We start from the raw sequence: 18,184 nt of genomic DNA, 5'->3' as shown, positions 1-18,184 counted from the left end.
GCCAATGCTGGGAAGCAGGCGACCCCACCCCTGTGGACATGTACCATTAGTGTGGAGTTTGACGGTAAGTGCCTAGCAACGACTTGTTGTGAAGTGAATGCAACGGAACGTGGGAGGGAGAATGCGACATCTAGTGGCTGAATGTTATCAATGTTATTAATAGCACCTTTAAAGTGAAAATAAATCCTTACAATTTTGACAGCATATATTTTTTTTCTCCAATTTGGTCAAAATTAAACTTCTATTGCTTGAACAATATATTGTAAGTTTAATTATTTTGTGGTCATTTTATATTAATTACATTAAATCTGTGCAAATGAGAAATTATAACAAAAAACACAACAATCAGAATAATGCCTCCTTTTAGTGGCTATTTATTGTGTTCGAGTAACCTATGGCAATTTGTAGGTAAAGGAGCACTGAAGCTTTTAAATGTAACTTGACTGAAGTATGAAGTATCCGAGGGAGTTTTGTTATCCATTTGTTCTAGCTTTATGCTTTTACTTTTCGAACAACATTCGCTGTGTTTGAGTGACAAGCAGTACTTAGGATGGAAGGAATGACATTTCCGCAACTTGAATGAAGACAAACTGTTCATTTTCACTAAAGTCGTTATGAGTCATGAGTGTGCCTAAGCAATACAAGGCAACCACCACGGAAGGTGGAACACATTTGTCTCACATGTACCTGTTTTGACACTTCCATCTCTGAATGTGATTTCAGTAAAGAGGTCACATTCAAAATCTGAACCATCCAAAATGTATTTTCTTTTTTATTTGGGGCTCCAAAGACAGATCTGTAAGTGCACTATCTCCAATCCGTGGGAGGATCTTATCTAACCTTTCCTGCCTCATGAAAAATTCAGCATCCTGGCCACCAATCTCCGCCGTCTCAGGATGTTATGTCCGATACAGAGGCGGAGGTGCTGGGGAGAGAGGAGGAAATTGCTTTGGACTCCAGCACTGTATGATCAGTAATATCGCCGCAAAGGACCTCATTCACCCACATATTCCATATAGCGCCCTTTACCGCGCGCATTCGCAGCAGTCGGATCTCATTCCAGCTGTGGTGCTCTGTATGTGTGTGTTTGTGTGTGTGTGTACGGCCCTGGGTTTGTGATGGGTCTCTGTGATAGGGGTGGCAGGTTACGTAACAAAGGGGTAGGCGGCGGTGGGGCGCAGAGGAGTTGAGCGGCAAACTGTGGCATGACAGCTCTCCGAACGCAGAGGGAAGGTCTAACGCGGGTGAGTGACAGAGATGTCGAGATAAAGCTTCCTGTCAGTCTCTAGCAAGTGTTGCCCACCATCTCTACCAACCCCCTCATCCCCGAGGGGCCTGGCAGACAGGACAGAGGAGATCCTTAAATATCACAGAGCTCCTCAACATTATAGCCAAACGTCTGTTTTGTAAAGAGGCATCTCCCTCTAAGCTTTTTCCTCGGTCTCACTCTCTCTTGTAGCCTGACTGTTTTGTTTAAAAAAAATAAATAGAGGATTATTAGGAATCTATATTATCATTCAGGTTTTGACTTCTGCAGACAAGAGAGAGACAAAAATAGCTCCTGCAGAGCTTTGGATTTATCATTCATGTTACATGGACTTCAGTTTTACTAGTTAGATTAACCACAAATTGGGTTATTAGTTAAATTACTCAAACAGAACAAAATGACTAAGAACAAGTGGGGGTGCACTAGTTGTAGGGCTTTTCTAGCGATTAATATATCAACTATTTCACTGAATAATCAATTGATCTAAATGATTAATTTTCCTCTATAATATCTAATTCACCATTTCATTTAAGTTCATTCTATTTTGACAAACTGTTTGTCACTGTATAATGCAGCACAAGACAAAAAGTAAACAAAGGCTTACATATTAAAGCTGCAGTCGGTAGCTTTGAACAAATATGATAAAAAGTTATTTCACTATATCCTGACAGTAGTGCATGAGATAGATAATCTGTGGAAAAAAAGTCACGTTCTTCTGCTTCTTCTTAGTGTTCCTAATGGCATTTGAAAAGGTCAACGTGCCCAAAGGAAAACAACCAATCAGAGCCAAGACGTCTCTGGGCAGACGTCAATCACTGCTCGTGAAACTTGCAACCTCCAAACGGTCAAACAAGGCAGCGCTGATCTAATACAAATCAATATTCTGTTACTGTAATGTCTATTTCGCTCATTAAATGTTTTCAGAAACATCTTGTAGTGTACTGTTTAGCTGTAAAATGAGAAAATGACAGGCCACTTGCACCTACCAGCAACTCTAATGCTTACTTATTAATATGTTTTTATATCTCTGGTTGTGTACGGATGAAACAAATGAGATGTTAAATAGCTTGAGAGGTGCAGGTGTGCATATTTTGTAACTTTGGAGAGAGAAAAGCTAGCTGGTTTCCCTTGCTTTCAGTCTTTAAGCTATGCTAGGCTAATTGGCTCATGGCCCCAGCTCCACATTAAGGGAATAGCTTGGTACCTTGGCAATACATTGTTTTCCTGTCCAGAGTTAGATGAGAGGAATTATAAAATGGGTAGCTCAAATCAAGCAATCTGTTCATAGCCGTGATATAATACCCACATACCACTGCAGTTTCACAACGCGTCTGACAAGAAATCCGCTACTGAATGGAAACATTTAAGGTTTGAGCAGTGCTCATCTCCAGAAAAAAATCCAGATTCCACAATGTTCCCCATAATATGCAAGGAAGCAGGAACGCAACGGTAATTCACAAACCACTGCCTCCGCAGCACCACGATTCAGAAACTATCCGATGCGGGTCAAGAGAGATTATGTCGTAAATGGATTGGCTACCGAAACTAGGGGACTGAAGAAAGTGGAGCAACATCCTCGCCGCGCCAAGCAACACACCTCCACCTATCAAAATAAGGCAAGCCTATAGTACAAGTTACCAACGTCATCCTACTGACGCTGGACAGTTTTTCAGTGGTAGCACAACAAATGGCAACATATAATAATGTAAATTAAGAGCCAAATAATGAAATCATAATAACGCAAGCCTGTGATGAAAAAAGAAATATGCTAGCTGCTGTTGTACGCTCCATAGCAACCACCGTTACGGCAACCGCCTCAGTATGTGCAGGCAGGTGGGCCTATTTTATTGTATATTTTATTATTATTATCTATTAATTCAAAAAACTATTTAAATTGGAATGTGTCTATAACTTTCTTATTGCCATACTTGACAACCATTTTATAAAAGCAAGAGCTCACTTCAGACCATGGCCTGTCGTGAGCTATTGCTTAATGATAACGCTCCTATTTCTACAGTCAGGTTACAGTTAGCTTAGCTTAAAAACTGAAAGCAGAGGGGAATAGCTAGCCTGGCTCTGTCTGAAAAGTGAAAAGAAATCTGTATTTTTACATGGTGGTTTGATATTGATACTGCTGCATTTTGATTTTTTTTTTTTTATGAAAAGTAAAATCAAGCTTGTTTCACTGTCGTCACTTGAGAGCACTTGAGTTTTGTTTGACAGTGTACTGATTTGCTTCCGACGTCCAACAAAGAATTGTGTCGAGCATTAATGCAGGGCAGCTGAGGGATAAAGAATGGCAGCTACAATGGCTACAACCGTACAGTGGGTTTAAATTTAAGCCTGAGGCGTGAACAACCCACGCAACCCTGCCAGCCACCAACTGTATGTTTGCTTGGCTTTGCACACAAGTGTGAACAACACCATCGGTTGCACGATCTCACTGCAATGCCTAGGCCCATTAGACGAGAAGTCACACTCCTCTTATTTCCACCCCTGCCTCTGCTGGGCAGGGGGACAACCCCCGTTAGCGAGCGCCACCCGCCGAGCCAGAGGACACGGAGCAGCCGAGTCGAGGCACCCGGCCAGAGGCTTGCCAGCGGGGGCGCCTGGCCCGAGCGAGGCAGCCTCTCTGGCTGGATGTCCACCTGGGCGATAAGCACCACAGACCCCCGCTCAACCCCCAAGGGCTCACAGCGGGACGTCGATACAGAGTCGCTGCTGTTCTTCTCAGATACAATGTTGTCGATTGTTCAATAAAAGGCAGGGAGAAAAGACGGACATGCGCTGTGTTTTCTCACTTGAATTTTTTGGTTTGAGGTGATCCCAATTTTCCCCCTAAAAATTACATCTTGCTGGCATTTGATGGCACTAACCTGTGAATTTGACCCGCTTTAAAGTCGAAGCCGCGAAGGATCCAGGATCCAATCTCCAATCTCCTCCCTCCCTTTTCCAAACAGCCCTGTAGAATGAAACACAACAAAAAGAAACACTGTCAATAATTCAGCATAAAATCCATGTATACTGGAAGTGACCAATTACATTTGTTATGCAGCGTTTCCATCAATATCAGCTTTAAAGTTGCCCAAAATTATTTGAATCAGTGACCATTCATGCACATCAGTGTGTGACATTTAGAGTGTGAGCTCCGAAATACCAGTTGGCCATGGCTGCATTTATTATGCAAATGTGAGATGTGAAAATCAGTGATTACAACATTATTTAAAAAACACGTTTCCAAATTACAGCCTCTCCTTTGTGTCCGTGTTAACGCTGCAAACTTAACTGCCCCTATGCAGCCGGCGAATGTAGCAATCGATGTATGTATGCCGGTTGCCATGGTTTCCCGTCCTGATGTGTGCTGTGAGTTGTGATCTACATTTGAGAGTGGGCATTGTAGCGATGTGGGGGCATTGTAATAGAAGAAAAGTGATCGTGATGCATGTTTGCAAGAAGGAAAATGTCTTCAGACTGTCTGGAGATTTGTTGAATCCGTACAGATATTAATGTATTGTTTGTGTAAGATGTTTTTATTGACAGGGAGCACCAAGGACCTCGCAGCTGATTGCATCAAAAAGCCCAACAGCATAATTTTAAGGCTGTAATCAATACCTGCTGAGGTAAAGTGGCCCGCACCATAAAGTGTCCTCACTGTGAAGCACAGACAGATAAATTATCTGAAGGAAATCAAGATAATGACTTCCATTTACTCAATAAGCAGATATTAATTATCTGTCCGACAGATTAGGGGGCCAGACGTATTGAGAGCCTCGAGATAAATGGCTTTCTGATCAAGATATAATGAAAACCTTTTTAAGTCCTCCAACCAAGCACTCGCCAATTTACATATTAATTCCTGCCCTTGTTTTGGCCGGAGATTTTTATTTCACCGCCACACCCTTAACAGCATCACTGTGCTTTGTTTTCTTCTCAGTTTTTGATGTTATCACAAACATGGCGTCGCCATCGCCACCCTCTGTGGAAAAGTAATGAAATGATGAATTTGTCAAACAACCACAGGGTGACTATGATGAATTTTGTGGTATCTCTCTGACTAATAGCTCTGTCAACAAGAACAACTCTCTATAGATGAGCGCAAATGGGCGAAGCGATCGTGGTATTTGTGGTTTAATGCACAAAACATGAGCAAGCGGTGGCTTAGATTGAGGCTGGAGATATATCTCTCTGATGAGAGAGGTTAATCCAGCATTGATTACCGAGGCCACCGTGTTTTTTCCCCCCCCCACAAACACTGAAATGCAGAGCCTCTGTCCCCGACTCTTCAGAGGCGTATTTGCCGGAGGGGCGAGCTGATATGTGGCGGGCCATCGTGCATTTGGCCGTTGTCCAGTCGTTTAACCTGCCAATAGCAGCATGATCTCTGAGATGCCCATGAGAGCAAATATTGCCCCGCGGCCTGGCTGAGCCGGAGGCAGGGAAGCTGTCTGGTTCGGCGAAGGAAACCATATCTAAGAACTGCCAAGGCATCCCTCAAGTTGGCAAAGTGTCGGCGGGCACTATGTTCGCAAGCACTTCTCCTGGCTGTTAGGGGAGGCCCACTGGGGGATTCCTCTGAAGCTACAAAAACCCAGACAAACACAGGTCGCTTACGTTATTATTAATATTTAAACTTGGGTGGTGGGTGAGGCTTCTCTCATCTACAGTACAGATACAGTGTGTGGGCGGGAGCAACCTTTTTAACGTTTGCCAGCAGCTGCCAGCAGTTACAGTACATCATTGCTATGAGATTCCCTGATAATAAGACCTATAATACTGGCTTATGCAATATCACACTGAAGACATGAACTGTATTAGCTTGCTACTATTCTAGTCACTGCTGTTCACTGCATTTAACCTTTCTCAGGGTTGTGTTGGAAGGAAGATTGAAGCACAAATACAGTGCATTCAGTTCTCTGGTCGACAGTAATTCAATGCCATTTATATCCTGCCGCTTATCTCATCTTTCATATCAAAAGTACAAGTTTAACGTTGCACAGAGCAAGGCCATTATTTCCAATGAAGGCATATAGCGGTGCACTTTACGCTGGTTTCCACCTCAAATATGCTGACCTCAGTAACACATATACGATGAGATTCTGGCATCGATGAGTGGTGGCAGTTATTACAACAATAGTTTCACTGTAGAGAAGAACGAAGGAAAAGCTCATCTTAACTGGCACAACAACGTTAGAGTTGGACGTTTTTTTGTAACAGTTTAAAGAGTTTGGTCTTACACATTGAATAATAGTGGTTAACTAATGTGTTGTCGGGTTAGATTGTCAAAATGAGGCAAATAACAGCTTCAATCTCTGAGGAGCTTTGTTAGCGTCTTAGCATTAGTGACGGTTGCTTTTGGTTACCAGACGTTATAGGTCCCTCAAACAATGTATAACGAATATGTGCATTAAAGGGGATTTAGAAGCGGGCGGCCAACAGGAAAATAAGTAGGAACATGCTGTATACCTGCGTATTCCCTGCACTACACCACTGCTTAGATGACAAGCAAAATGTTACCTAAAACTAGATAGCCATATGCTCAGATTTGCATGTATCACGTTACAAGAATCTTGAAACACCACCGCGCAAAGTAACCTAAATCAATAGCTAACGTATGTTTCACATTGACTTCATCACTCTACCACGAAAGATTTGTCACTTGACATGCAGGTTGTGCAACAAACTGGCAACCCCTTGTTGTGAAGTGAATGCAATGGAATGGAGGAGGGAGAGGAGGGAGCCACATCTAGTGGCTGAATGTTATCAAGAGCACCTTTAACTTTGAGCACGAAATTGATTGTTTTACAAATATTTTCCAATTAACTTGCACCACTGTCTTCTCCTTATGCTAATATTTCCTTGTCAGGTACAAAAGATTCAAACAGACTCCGGTGTGTGCCATAAGAATGACTACCAACGATGCTAGGGCTGCAACTCATTTTCATTACTGATTTATCTGCCAATTCTTTTCTAAACTACTTGATTTGAGACTATATGAAATGTAAAAAAAAAAATAGTACAGTAATACAAAAATAGTCCAAAATTACATTTTCCAATGTCTTGTTTTGTGTGACCAAAAGTCCAAAACCAAAAGATTAGTAAACTGTAAACTCAGTTTACAATGATAGTCAATTATCAATTAACAGTTGCAAATTAATTTTCTATTCGATTGCGGAAGTAGGCTTTAAATAGTACATAACAAACTAGTATTCCATATCAAAAAAACATTTCAATAGCAACAAATACACTCAACATTTTAAACATGTGTCAAACAACAGTGTCAAAAATAGTATAATGAAGTTTGTTAAATGAATTCATAGTTTTAGATTCGAGCACACAGGATAGATGTTCCTCATTGGAAAATCTTCTTATTGACGTGACAATAACTCAAACTATACTCCCCTGCCCATTCTTGCATCAATTCAACATCTAATATGGAACAGAGGTTTTAATGAAGGGTGCGAGTTTGTCCCCATCAGTTTAAATATGCATATGAGCCCTGGGTGGATCAACACATTTACACATTTTTGCAGCAGAGAAACAACAAAACAAAGAAACCCCACTTAAGATGCTTTAAAAAAGCTAATTAACTTAGCACAGCGGCATCATCCTGCATTACACACGTATTGTTTCTTTGTCTTATGTGTGTGTGTGCTGGGAAGAGGAGCATGTTTGCACACATGTAAGAAAAGGACCAGCTGCTGAAGTTATGTTTCTATTTTTCTTTTTATTATCTCATGTGTGTGTGCCCGGTAACCACGGCTTTACCTCGGCAGGGTGCGCGTCTGACCACATACCAATCAGTTGCCTGGATAATGAGTATAATTGATTGGAGCCTCATTCAGATTCTGTGGAATAGAGCATGCAAATTGTCCTTGCCAAGTCTTAATGAGGGCCCTCCTTAATGGCACAATCAAAAATTTCACTTCTAATTTCGCAACCTGAAGCGAGTGCTCTGCGTTGATTGCATGGTCGGGTGCCAGCGTCAACAGCACGTAAATAGATAGGTTGGTGGTTTATCTCCATTTACTGGGGAAAATACGACACATGCTTACATACCCGCTGATGCAAGCTGAAGACTGAGAGTGCTCATAATCCATATTTTATTCACTGGAGTTTTCTTTTTTTATTATTATTGTGCCATTGATTGGTTCTGACACTGGCTGCAAGAGAAGTTATTGTTTGTGCTCCATTGAGGACTGCTAACTGCTGAGCCCCTCCATCATGCTTACAATGTCAATATCACGAGCGCTTGATCCTCTATTATCCTCAAGGAAATATTCACCGTGGAACCTGGCAACCGAGCACACATCATTTTGATGGCGAGCCCTTTATTCAGCCACAGGCTATGAACACTTTAATTTTTGCGTGTTTGCATTTCAAAATGGAATCAATCCAATATTAATAACGTCCTATTGGGAGAATGTGGTAAACAGCTCCCTGTAAGTCACTGAAATGATTTTGTTTTTGACAAACTTTTGCAAACTGAGATCCACGATGTCTTTAGTAGTCCTGTCATTCTTCAACTAATGAATGAATTAACAAATGGAAGAGGATTTGCTTGTCTTGGGCTCTCCCTCAGAGGAAGGTTAATTTCCATTCAATATGCTAAACTGCTCAAAACCCAGGACTTTATCCAAGCACTAGCAAAACACACTGGTGTGCCCTGCGACCCCTTGGCCCGTCCTTAATCCTTCAGGATCCCGTGGTCAATATCTTAAGATTGATTCACCTCTCCAGTCAAATAAACTATTAAATCCATTAGCGAGACGGCTCGGGCTTACTTTACATTTTGATTACAATCAATTACTATCTCCTGGTCGTGGATCTGATTCTGCGGTTCCGTCCAAGTGTTAAAAGGCTCGAACCGTGCAGAGTCGAACAGCGAGTTTACAAAGTGAAAATTCAGTCCCTGATAAAAGTTTAAGGGCTTTGAAATTCAGCGCATTTATGGTTTTGCTCAGGCGCCGATCATTATCTCGTTGGCAATGGAAGTCGAAAATGAAATCCCGAGGGCTCTAATGACAAAGATTTATAGGTGGGTGTAGTAGCATATTTATCATGGATTATTTACAGAGAGATTCTCTGTGATGAGTGCGGATGATGTGTGGGGAGTGGAGACGTGGCACATGAATCAGGCCGAGAGCCCGGCTCTGCCACCAAGGACAAAAAGAGCATAATGACAAACACCACGGGAGCGGGTCGGGTCTGGATGTGGAAAAGAGAACTACACATGTCAGTGTAAACGTTTCATATAAATACCTAAATACAACCTGTTAATTTAAAGCTGCAATAATATTTGTACATTAATAAAGATAGCTGTGTGCAATGTGAAAGGAGTTGCTCTTAGTGACAAACCCACACACATTTATTACCAACTGCTATGAAGCGGTTTTTTTTATTATCTGTTTTGGTTTTACAGCCTGAATATTTGTTACTGAACAGTTCTTTAGTCAGCTTGTTTAAATACAGGGCTAAGAATAAAAGCGTGAATTTAATTAAAACTTTTGACAAACAGTCATAATCACAATCCAAACAAAGTCTAAGAAGGATATTTTGAATAACAGATGCGGAGTAGTGTTTTGCCTCCTCCTTTTGCTAGAGTTACTTAAACACATTATATACTGATGTGTTATTATGACATACAAATGTCACTCCCTAACAATGAGAGCAGCAGTTCATGCTCGCATCATATTAGTGTGGGAAAAGATGTGAATCATGATGACTAAACTAGACGGTGCTTTGTTAAACTCAATTAATGGCAGTTGATAGTACGTCAGTAATAGCTTTTAGGGATTCTGTGGCGTATCAGAGCTAATGGTCTAATGAATCAATAGGAAACACTTAAAGGACCTTGTATGCACAAAACATTGCGACTAAGAGGAAAGGTCTCACTGATGTACGTAACTCTCGGTGAGTGACAGGCCAAAATCACGCAACCCTGAGGAGGCAATGAAGTACAAGACTTATGGCCGACAGGTGATTGTCAACATTGATTAGCGTTGCACGTTTAATTAAAGTGAATGACGAACTGAACCGATATATTTTGTCCTGAATTGTGTTGAATCACCAAGTTTGTGTTTAAAGTCCTTCCTAAGTTCTTAGTAGCTCCTAGCTAGTTTCAAACTAAATTGGGTTGCCCAATTTAAACTGAAGAAATGCCTCAACTTTAGCTAGACTTTAGTAATGTGTAAATCAGTTGCTAGGAAACATCTTTAGTGGCATCCAATCAACTATAAACAGGAAGTCACTGTAGCATCACCATGGATGTATAATAAGACCTAGATACAGAATTTTTGATCCATGGAGGTTTTATATTTGTACAATTTTCCTCGAGCCGAGAAAAGCGTCTTTAAAATCTGTGACGGCATTACAACGTAAAGTCTATGGGCCAAGCGGGAGCTCGTGGGCGGGGCCAGCGGGAGAGAAACACAACAGCGCATATTCAGTGGTACACATACCCCGGAAGTAAAGCCGGAAGTGATGCAACTCTCATCTCAATCTTGGGGTCCGGTATCCAGTTCCTACAATACATCCATGAACATCGCAGGCTAGCATAGCTTCAACAAAATTACAGTTTTCAGGGGGCTAATGATCTATTAAACTCTGCATACCGTTTGTAAATGTATGTATTATACACACATATAAATATGTGTTTTAGTAGTATTAGAGTGAGAGGGAAATCAGAATATGCTAACCTGAGGCAGGCTTACATTATTAGCCTACTGAAGGTCATTAAGTGTAATGTTTATAGCATACTGTTTTGTAAATTGAGGTATGTTGTGTATTTCGGTGAAATTTAATGCAATTTTCTTAGTTTGTATCATTATCAAACAGCATTTTAATCTCAACGGGTCATTTATTAGAAAGCTAACATCAAGCGCTTAAAGGTGCAGTGTGTAGGATTTGGCGGCATCTAGTGGAGAGGTTGCCGACTGCAACCAACTGAAACTTCTCCCGTGTGCCAAGTGTGTAGGAGAACTACGGTGGCCGACGCAAAAACGCAAATTGCCCAATCTAGAGTCAGTGTTTGGTTTGTCCGTTCTGGGCTACTGTAGAAACATGGTGGCTGGCTCTATGAAGAGGACCCGCTCCGTTTTTTAGATATAAAGGTTACGAAAACACTATTCTGATTTTGAGGTGATTACACACTAAAGAAAACATTCTTATCCATATTATATTCCATTTCTGCCAATAGATCCTAATAAATGCTACACACTGTTCCTTTAAGCTAGCTCCACTTACATCCACATGTTACAGCTAGGCTAAGTTTGAACATATGCACTGAACTGGTGCAACTGGCTCCTGGTTCATAAAGTACATCTGAAATGTCATAAATGCATATACATTATATTTAGCACCAGTAAGTGAATTTAGATTCTGTAGATTCCTCATATTCTCCATCCGATCCATTTTTACATACAGCCATGTAGGACACTTGTTAAGGCTATTTTGTATCTCTCGTGTGCTTCTAGGTATGTTACTGCATCTTAATCTTTGAATTTTGGCCCAAAATAGCATCGTAAGCCGTCTCCAGTCACACACTTTGTGTCTGTCTCCTGTATATTCTGGGTGATAGAATTTTTGGTAATCCCTTTGGATTAAAAAGACTTCTTCTAATACCTGGGGATGCAAGTCAACCACACTTAGTAGGTAGTGCATGTAAGCCTGTGTTGCTGCATGAAGAGGAGGGAAACGGAGTGTTTCGTGACGAAGAGACAGAAAGGGGAGAGAGGGAGTGAGGGAGGACAGAGAGGGAGAGAAAGAGCTTTAATGCTGGTGTCCCTTTTAGACATGCTTTTAATTCCTCTGCAGGAATATCAGCAATATTTAACTGGAAATGTCACAGAATGTCAAGTCGGAAAATGTCACTGGGGAAGGACTGGAGGGTGACCTCAAACCTCCCCTTTAAGATGAAATAAATATGCCTCTGTGGTATTGTAAAGACAGGTTTTTTTCCCGGGCATGATTTCTCCATTTTACGGAGGCTATTCATTTTCATAGCAACAGAGGGGCGAAAAGGCAGAAGACAGGCCAGGGAGAGATAAATGAACTCATCAATCGTGGCGAGTGGGGACACGGGAGCGGCTGACGTCCACCCTGTCATTTCCACCATCCGTTGGGTAATTGTTGACTCGCAGCATCGCCTCATTGTCGGCTCTCGCCTCCTATACGTGATTAATCCTGCGAAGACTAAAAGGAGCGGTTACCGGTTCCCATGTATTGGTCAAACATTTACATATGAAAGCATACATTAAGAGGTGAGTCACCCGCTTGGCGAAGCGAGCGTCACTCCAAAGTCAAAGCGATTTCATGAGAGAGATAAGTTGGCTAGCATTCTGTACTTTAACCTTCACAGCACAGCTATGGGTCTATAAATAGTTAGAAGATGTAGTGATTCGTTTATCTCGACCTTGTAGGGTAGAAAAGAAGCACATTATTACAGTGCAACTGGAGACGTTTGCGCCACTGCTGGCAAGCAGGGTAAGCTAACACTCCGGCAAACTCCACCCAGCAAACGCACTTCCCTTTCAGCCGTGACAGAGCAAAGATGTGATGGATGTCTGCGCTCCTCCCACCCCCTGCATCAACTCGGACAAGCATTTCATGTAAGAACACACTTCCCATTCACTGCCGAACAGGATAGTGGTAAGGAATTTGTGTTGAACCAATGCAACAGAGGGTTAGAAACAAGCCCTCGGGCTTGATGAGCTGGAAACCTACACTAGCACTGTGAGGTAGCTCACTGTACCAAAGCACGGGATGCTGGGAAACATAAAGCGACTGTAATCCGGAATCAATAAAGCTGGAGACAGAGAAAATATTACAGGAACAGTAAGAGAACAGGGGGCACAGTTCAGCGAGAAAGGCGCAGGGATTTTTTAGTCTCTTTCTTTCAAGCTGCAACAGGGAACATTTTCTAAGGGCAGAAATGATCCACTTATGCCCTACCAAGACATTAGCCAGGAGAGCTAGGTGTCAGATTAGATACGCATTCGCTTTGCTGCAGTGCATCAGAACATCTCTTTTCCCCTTCCCATCTCCGTCTCTCCGCTACATCTCCCCTTAGATATCTACCTCAGTGCTTTTAACGTTAAGGGAAATTGATATTAACAAGATTGGGTCCATTCTCTGCTGAGTTTTATAGTTTCCAATAATGGAGCTAATGCAGATCGTTACCGACGGAGCCAATCAAGTTATAATCTGGCCGGGCAAACACATCCAGCTGACCCCGACAAGAATAGCAGTAGCTTATACAGGGAGCTTGGCAGCAGCAAGGTAATGTTTTAAGGCAGACTTCATTAATGTTGGAGGATTTACCGTGTACAGACTGGATTTCTCCAGACGTACATTACGACCAAGATGCTCTGGAACATGTTTTACTGGCTGCTCTTATAAAGGAAGAGGAAGACACAGTAACGCCAAGTAAGCTAATGCTTGGGTAAACTATTTTAATTCAGTACGGGAAAGGCGGACTCCGCCAGTAACAATGAAAGCTACTATATACAGTATTAGGACTGTATCGAATAGTTTGAAGCGTCATTCAATCTTGACATTCAAATTCTAAATCAACATTCAAATGCGGCGCAGCTTTTTTTTCTTTTCTTTTTTGTCTATTCATTCTGTTCGAAACGGATATTCCTGCACAGTTGTAGATTAGGCGACACTAATATCATTAGTAGGCTATTATACTATGTGTAGAATTAGATTTTGTTAGGTTTGGCGGTTGGCAAAGCAGCGTTCCCAGTAAGTTATTAATAAATACAGAAACATTGCATGCAATAGAATTTTGTTCTATTATTTATTTATTTATGGTGATGACAACATAAAATATGACAACAAACATTCAAAGCTTCATTTGAATACGTTAATCAAAGCTTTGAATGTAAAAACATTTGGTGCAGCCCTATGCAGTATAGAGGCAATTACAGAATGGCTATTGCTGGAAAACATGTTGACTACAAATATCAAAACTGGAGTTTGACATAACAAAAATCTTAAGGATTATAACTTTAAAGAGCAACTTCACAGTTTTTCTTTTTTTACTTAATACCTTGCTGCAGTGATGTAAGTGTACTCCAGGGTGTATCGGTCACCGTGGCATCACTGTTGGGCGTGGTAACAGGTGCATCAGAGCACATGGGATACAGTGTTGTGTTCAGGGGTGAAACTTTCAACCAGAGTGGGCAGTGAAACAATGGCTGGCATTTATCTTTAAGTATATGATTCCAAGATAATGTATGCATTGAAATTAACAAGGACAAAAACCCTGACCCTAACAGAAATTGTGACAAGCATGAATGACATTAACACAGCTGTTGACCCTAGAAACCGCTACCACAGCTTCTGTGTTGTAGGGCAAAACTAAACAAACTAGATATTTGCTATCATGAACACAATGTCAGGCTGACTGGATAAAGTAAAACAAATTGGCAATTCAGTCAGATTATCAAGATATAGATTAGTGTTGGTAGGGAAACTAATTTTGTTTTTGTGCAAATACAGGTACTGTCTACAATTAACAATTATAATTCAGGTTTTCTTAAGACCTTTTCACTCATACGGAGTGAGGATTGTCCAATAGACATAATTTCTTATCCTTGATATCTACAATTTTCAAACTCTTTAAGAGGGGTCGAGAATTGAAATAAGCTACATTATCACTTCTCCATACTTATGCCTTAATCAATATACCTTTTTGAACAAATTCTACACCCCTTATCAAAAAATACTGATAAGGAAAAGACTTAATTAAACTGTTCGGTGTTGGATTAAAAGTCCTTGCTTCACCGAAGGTCCCCGATTCAAACGAAAATCAAGTTTGGGAGGACAAAAGATTTTTGCGCCAGCAGAAATTCTAAGTGGCTCACCGAGGGTCAGGCCAGATATGAGGTGACACTCAAAAGACGTGTGTGTGTGTGTGTTTTTTTCCCTTCCTGCACTATTGGCAGGTAATTATATTAAAGGTGCATTATTTCAAGGTCCCAGTCCTTTAAATGTGATAAAGTGTAATCTGCTGTCTGTTGCAGCTAGCTGTGTGTCCTTTTTCTGAGGTCAGCCTGCTCCCCTGCCTTTGTCTGCAGTAAATCTTTCCCTCCGTCCAGAAAGCTCATAGAATAAAAGTCCAAAACATGGCACGAGAAAAGGAATTTCCTGCACAATAAAATGCCTAATAATTGTTCTTTTAAAAGCACTGTTCCCCAAAGTATTTGTTAACAAGTAGGTGGTCTGGAGCAGCCATTGGGAAGCGTGGGAAGCGATGCTTTATACAATCGGCAAACAAATATGTTATGCAAAGCTCTTTTGATGAAGTTACTGTCGACGCGAAGGCGTACAGTGGCTGGGACCTTGAACCGAGGCAAAGAAACAGTTAACGTCGATACCTGATGCGTATGAGCTGCACTGCATTTTCACAGCGTTGCCTCTTGAAAGCCACCCACATCAAGTGGCCATAACCCACTTGGAACCCAATGATACTCATTCAGATAATATCTCTTATTACTTCAACCTCTCAAACCATGCAACTTACAATACGGCAAAGCTTTTAGGTCAAGGGCAAGAAAAGATTTATATTCTGTGACCCACCAGGAATTTTCCATTATCTCAGTGTACTGCTTTTAGTGCAAACACAGACAGATTTATAAACACAGTGTTTTATAAATGAAGATGTTGGCCGCAGATTAAGGAATCGCGAATGCACTTTGATCCTAGCTGACTTCACTTCACCCCTCTTGTTTACGGTGTTTTCAATGTGTTGTCATCAATCAGTCATAAATAATCCACTTGACATCCCCATTATACCGGCTCTTACATGGCCTCAAAAAACTAGATAGCGCATTGTGGCTCTGGCTCTGTCTGCACCTGATTCATCTTCTCAAGGCTGAGTAATGTCAGGGCAGCGTTGCATCACTTCCAGAGGAGGATGAAATGCCAGAGACGGTTCTGACCATGTGCGCTACATCCCAGTTCCCGTTTCCAGCAGACCCCGTGTCCCCAGGCTCAAGCGCTCCTACATGGGCCGAGAGAACAGGCATTAACCTTTGAGGATAGGGATTTTTTTTCTATATATCTGTTTTCAAGACGAAGGGAAAATAGGGCATCTGCTTCTATTGATTTTTCCTATGTCTGCTCTGAGTCAGTGGCCAAGTTTTGAGAGTTTCATATATTCTGGCTCCCTCTCAAAACTGCTCCACAGATCTGTTTTTTTTTTCAATGCCGCGGGGTGTTATTAAGTGTTTTACTTTTGAAAAATCACAATATGTACTTTAGGTCTGTCTTTTGTACCAAATCCCATTATTGTCCTCCTCTTCCAGCCATATGAAAACAGCAATTTTTCCATTTTGTCAGCTCAGTCTGAAGTTTTTGTTCTGCATTTACCATTGCACTAAAACCTACAATGCTCTTATTATGCACAGCATTCGTTTGAGTGACACAGCAGTAATTTCCTATTTAATGATTGCATTGTTCTCCCCTCTCTTCTCCTCTCTTCATGGACATTAAGTTTTATTGTATAATAGCTTGGCTTTGACGCTACACTAAGTTTGCCTTTATGGTTGTTCATAAACACTGACCACAGTTGCACATTATGGCCGACATTTTTAAAGTTAAGTCAAACAAAGTCCTTGGAATTATCTATGATGGGGGTGTTTGGATCCACACACACGTCTCACAATTGTGAAACTAAAATCCTTGGGAATGGAATGGCCGTGATTATTCAGGTCAATGATAACAGCGCGGGAGTTTATAACCGTAGAAATGAGGTCGCTTAAATTGCATCTACATTACATGCACTGAAAACGAATCAGCAGATTTAAAGGTGGGATTTTGCTGAACATTTTCAAGTATCTGCAAAAACAGCCACAAATCTCAAAATTAAAAATACTAGTTTGACAAAGGAATCATCATGTGATGTTAAAGACCACACTTTAACACAAACAGGGGTTACAACCCCCCCTATCAACCCAATCCAATGGAAGGCGTATGTATAGAACAACATTTAAAGGACATTCCACGTGTCATGATAATGCATTTTTGGCTTTTTGTGTGTCATTTATAAGCCACGTCGTTGCCATGAAATGGTCGCAGTTAGATTTATGCAACGGAATCACTTAGTTATGTTTAGGAAAAACGTCATGGTTAAGCTAGCTAGCTTAAAATAACTATGTAACTAAATAAAATACATACGTACAACAACGTAACATTAGAACGGAAAGCACGTCACAAACGTCACGTACGCAACTTCAAAATAACTCGACAACACTTTGGGACACAAACACCGGTCTCCAGGTTGAAAGTCCTGTGTTTGTTGGATCCATCTCCCGTCCCACCCACCATAAGCGGTCTCTCTCACTTTTTATTCTACGTCACTAACTACACATACTACACGTACACATGACTCGCCAAAAGCTACAAAGACATTGTCATTGCACATCACATTACTTACAAATTACTGTGTCATTCACAAGCCATTTGGTGAGACCGGGCTGCCCCTACATACGACCTGTCATCACATGAAGTTCCATATGTGGGTCACGTGATTACAATTGAGTCAACTACATGACAAATTAGTAAACTCCATCAGCATTAGCTTGCAAGTGGACCTTGAGTTGATTAATAATTTTTCAAACCCAAAATCTGTCTTTGTCGCAGGAAATGATGACTTAGCTCTTTCCCCCTGCTACCAGGTTTTATGCTAAGCTAGGCTAATCACCTTCTGGATCTACTGTACCTCTGTGCATACGGTCTGTCCCTAATCTGCCGCAAAAGTTAAAATATTTCAATGTATTTGAAGCAAATTATGGACGAAAAAAAAAAACAGAACGAGGAGTTTTGCTAACACATCGGAGATCACGGAGGTTCCCATAGGAATGAATGAACTTCCGGTTAACTGGCATATGTACACAGAGCTATGTGGAAACG

General features: G+C 41.2%; 1 long non-coding RNA gene across 1 annotated transcript in view; it reads right to left on the bottom strand.

Moving 5' to 3' along the window:
- Positions 1-549: 549 nt before the first annotated feature.
- Positions 550-18,184, bottom strand: part of LOC141760537 (uncharacterized) — a 103,497-nt gene continuing 85,862 nt past the window's right edge. Inside the window, exons 3-4 of the long non-coding RNA XR_012592390.1 lie at positions 4,144-4,229; positions 550-925 (exon numbers count right to left, since the gene is read on the bottom strand). This is a non-coding gene — a long non-coding RNA (uncharacterized LOC141760537). The remainder of the gene's footprint in view (positions 926-4,143; positions 4,230-18,184) is intronic.

Source organism: Sebastes fasciatus, chromosome 22 (assembly GCF_043250625.1).
Source record: "Sebastes fasciatus isolate fSebFas1 chromosome 22, fSebFas1.pri, whole genome shotgun sequence".
In the NCBI taxonomy this organism is placed as follows: Eukaryota; Metazoa; Chordata; class Actinopteri; order Perciformes; family Sebastidae; genus Sebastes; species Sebastes fasciatus.
Note: the sequence above shows the minus strand (reverse complement) of the source record. Positions and strands in the feature narration are given on the sequence as shown.